Here is a 4986-nt window from a genome sequence, read left to right as displayed (position 1 = left end):
TTATGGATCCCGAATAAGAAACCGACCTGTAAAAGGTCTTTTTCACTTGATGGGTGAAATTTTTTGTGAAATTTGAAAGATCTAGACCTAGTTTGCAACGGATACTGTTTTGTTCTGATTTGAAAGTCATCATCATGGTGAAGTAGCCATGGAACTAGGAAAAATTTGCATTACCTCTAATACTGTTTGTTATTCTCAAACACCGTCTCATCATATGACCGGGTTGAGAGATTTTCTATTGGAGTAACCATTGAAGTTTTACAATAATAGATCACCACTTTTCTAGGATTGTAATGTATTCTCTTCATCAGTCGTCAAATATCCATAAGGTTATGAGTTTACAAAAGTTAAAACTACTAAAAATGCGGTCAAGGTAGATTACAGGCTTCATTTTGAATATATGTTGTATTCACTTGCTCCGATCACCTTAAACCCTCCGGTATTTACTGAATGTCTTTGACTCGCATTTTTTCAGTTGTTATTCACAATTTTAAAAGTATTTTGTGTAAATAAGTGTACGCTTATCCTACACCCTATGCTGTTTTGACACGATTTATGAAGGCGTTATATTCCGATACACCAAAATTAGAATTTTATTTTTGAGAAAATAACGATTGAAAATGTACGTTATGTTATAATTTTGATTTAGGTCGTCCATGTTATATAGTGGGTAAACAGCTTTATAGAATGTTACAATAATACTTTTCGACATTGTTATTCTCAATAACGCACAACCATTATAATACAATATGTATATTTCATCAATATATAATTTAATATCACTAATTAAACACGTTTAAAAGTTTTCCTAAGCTAATGATCATGTTATGAAAGTTCTCATCAATTTTCAAAACCTTTCCTGTTTCTTGTATTGAATTGTAATATTCAAATGAGATCAAATCCGTAAAGAAAGCAAGCCAGCACAATACACTAAATGATTCAATGAACCAGTCTCAAAGCTTTACAAATATCATTACAAATACCATTACAAATATCATTCAGATTGCGTATTCATGTTTATAATATTCAAAGGGACAGACGGGTCGGATAAACAATACAACCTCTTACATTTCTCTTAATAAATTAAGTACTATTTATGTTAAAAGCCGAACACTTATTTAAATTTTAAAATATTAGAAATGATTGATTTTATCTCATAATTGACACGGGCTTAGAGTGAAAGGGGATAAATTTTCGCTTGTCATATTACTCACCATGTACATTAAGTACACCATGTACTTGTGTATTAAGAGGGTGATAAACGCAGACGGTCTCTGTGTTGCTTTGAGAGAAAACTGCCTAGAGGATATGAAATTAATCATTATAACAACGAGCTAAGTTTTCTTAAGGATGCTGAAGATAATTGTTAACGTTTAAGTTCGCAAGGAATAAGTTAAAAACTTTGATTGTATTGAAATCTCTAATTCATGAACAATTAAAACTCCACAAGATTAATTCCTTAGTATTTTTTTAAATAAAATTACTCTTCCCAGTTTCAGGAAACTGTTTAAAAATATAAAATTTATATTATTCTCTGATGGAGGCAGATTTGTGCCGTAAGATTATATTTGCAATCTATGTAAATTTTATTGCATTTACCACTATGTAAAGCGGTCCAATGTGTATTTAATGTGGGATCTCTGTAGGCTCCACGCAATGACATTAGTGCTCGGGGTTTTGGATACTGGTGACCCCTCTCATTTGAAATACCAGCTTTCAGCATGTGTGACTGTTAGAGAACGGCATGCAAGGCGGATGGCTTGCTACAAATGTAATCCTAGCATGTTAAGCAAAAAATATGTGGCAAAGCTGCTACGAAATTAAATGTATAACACTTGTTGACTACAAAAGATTTAGAGAGGAAAAATGTCTGCTTTCCATGCGATTTGGAAAATTAGAGAGAAATAAACACATGGCTTACTTAGAAAATTTAATTTTATATTGTGGTACAATCAAAGGAAAGATGTTATATTTTATGTTTATTCAAACGACTCAGTTTTTGTTTCATTTGCTGTTCACCTACAAAGAATGATATTACTCCTTGCTTGGTATGCTACAGTTACCATTGGCACTACAAACTCTAACAAAAGCTCCATAGAATGTTCAGCTTCATCTCGACCGGCAAAGTTAAAAATGACTGACAAGGTAAATAGCCCCTTGAATTACGAGGTGAGAAGCTACAATTATGTCCAAGAGGATGTTGTTTAAAGAAGGTTGATTGTAGCTCTTGCAGTTATTGCGCTAATTTCCTGAACTTATTGCAGTTGTTTGTTTTGTATACAGAAATGTAGACCATTCTTCCTTAGCTTTTTAACGAAGGATGTGATTGGTGAAAATTTTATCTGTTAAATAATTATATAGTGCACGGAGATGGGCAAAGCATCTTCAATTTAGTTATCACTGGGACAGACAAAAATATACAGAAAATTAATGTTTAAACCCACAGACAAACAGAATACGTAACCTCCAAAAAATAATGTAAAAATATTCCATATTTCATTGGTCATTCTTGAGATGTACAGTGGAAATCAGAAAAAACAGGAAAAAGGACAAAGAGAAAAAATAACACTCTTACTGGATCATTAGTGATAGGTAAGCATAATATGCAGCTCCTGTTTACATTCTCAAGGTATTACACTGTGTTTTAAGTTTTAGTAACGCTCAGTGCAATCTACATTGGAATAACAATATTCACTATTATCAAACTCTACCTTTACACATAAAATTAACTAGTACAACGTAATGAATCGTGATGATGCGATTATAACGAGGTCTTGAGAATATATTTTCAGAGAAAGACTCAACTTCTCACCGTACTCTCTGACATGAAATACCGCCTTTGCTCAGTTTAATGTCCCTGTTCACTGCACTCTTTGTGAGTGGTAATTTTTCATTAAAATGACTTTATAAATATACTATTTTAATTATCAATTTACGATTCTACTTTAATGTTCAATTCTATTTAATGTTACTTTATGTGTGTATTCATTGAAGCAAACTAAAATGAATATTGAACGATGTTATATTTGCAACGTTAATTTTAATATTACCTCAGAAATTATACTAAACACGCTTTTAGTTTTGATGAAGAGAAAAAGAATGCTTAAACTACATGAAAATGTTTATTATTAATTATAATTCTTTTTCTGATACAATATACTTGAATTTATTGGCTAAATAAATTATAAATATATTTAAAGGTAAACTGTGTAGACAAAGTAATAATTTGTAAACTGTAATAAATCAGAAAGCTTAATAACATTATTTGTAATATACATTCTAACATTTGATGAGAATATCAAAATCAACCACAGGCAAGTTTTTATTTTTGTTGTTTCTTTAGTTATATATACATTAATAACTTATGATATTTCGTATACATAATATATAATATCCTCAGAAATATTCACTATCGGATTCTGTTTACCGCAATTATGTATTTATTTTGTATACATTATTTTGTATACAATCCACATTGACTATACATGTAACACACTGGATTCTAAATTGCGATCAATATATCATAATCGTGCCTTTAGCAAGAGATACCACTGTAAGTTTATATATATATATATATATATATATATATATATATATATATATATATAATATATATATATATATATATAATATATATATGAAACAAAATATATATAAGAAACGATCGTGAAAAAGTGGGGCTCTGTGGTGTTGAAGTCACTTGCACATTCGGTAAGGGAGAGATCCGGGTTCGAGTCCCGGCGGAGCAAGTACTTTTTGCGATTCAATATTTATTGAAATTAAATTAGGCTATTGCCACTTATACAAATTTAATGAATGTAAACAGAAGTCATTTGACAGGTATTTGGTCTTCCGATCATATGTTAGTTTGGTTATTTAAACACATATGTGAAAGAAACGGCCAAATACAAAATAATTGAATCTTAAAAAGTGAGGGCTCTGTGGTGCAATGGTAGCACATTCACCCGGCAGGGAGAGATCCGGGTTCGAGTCCGGCGGAGCAAGAACTTTTTGCGATTCAATATTTATTGAAATTAAATTAGGCTATTGCCACTTATACAAATTTAATATATATAAATATATATATATATATATATATATATATATATATATATACTAGTATCAGTCAGTTACACTAACATATATCTAAAATGAATGAAAACACGCTTAACTCCTTATGAGAAAATTAAATTCACCTTGTTTTAATCTATAGCAATCAGCTCTTTAACCGATTTTGAAACAGTAAAATATGTTTATTGTGCATACTTATACTTACATGTCTTAAACGGGATGGCATTCGGAAGCAGTAAAAATAATTTAAAATTTGTTATTAAACACATCTAATAAATATTAGGTTCATATTGACAGTCGTGTAAACCATTTTACAAAAATAACAGTATTTCAAAAATTTCATCCGTCTATACCTGTATTTTTGAAATATTATTATTTTAAAATATTAGTAATTTTTTCCTTTGGATCCATAGGATATTCATTCCTATGACTCAATAAATCAAATATTGCGTTATCATGTGCATTAGCCTAGACCGAATGATCAACAGTTGAATTAAAAGGCATTAAATTTCTACAAATGACTACCGAAACTCAAATTTGAACATATTGTAATAGTTTAAGAAAACCTTGAACTGCCTTCTTATAAACTGGACATATTACTGAGTCTAAGAGTGTTTGAACGATGATCAGATGTTTTAGATTAGTTTACAGATCTTGATTGTAGTTTTTTTTTTTCATTTAAGATTACAAAGTTTTTAATTGGGTTAATTTTATTTTTATATATGTATACAATGACAATTTACACACTTAAACCAGCATTGCTAAATTGTAATAGTTTTCTGCTAAATATATGGCCGCTTTCCACAACCATTACTTTTAGTTACCTAATTCTTCATGTCGGCTAGATGACTAGAGGTACACATAAGATTTATGGTTAAAAAATATAGCATATTTAACCAGAACATGTAACTGTCT

This window comes from Homalodisca vitripennis, unplaced genomic scaffold, assembly GCF_021130785.1.
Source record: "Homalodisca vitripennis isolate AUS2020 unplaced genomic scaffold, UT_GWSS_2.1 ScUCBcl_4858;HRSCAF=11280, whole genome shotgun sequence".
Classification (NCBI taxonomy): Eukaryota; Metazoa; Arthropoda; class Insecta; order Hemiptera; family Cicadellidae; genus Homalodisca; species Homalodisca vitripennis.
The sequence above is the reverse complement of the archived record's forward strand: the minus strand, read 5'-3'. Positions refer to the sequence as shown.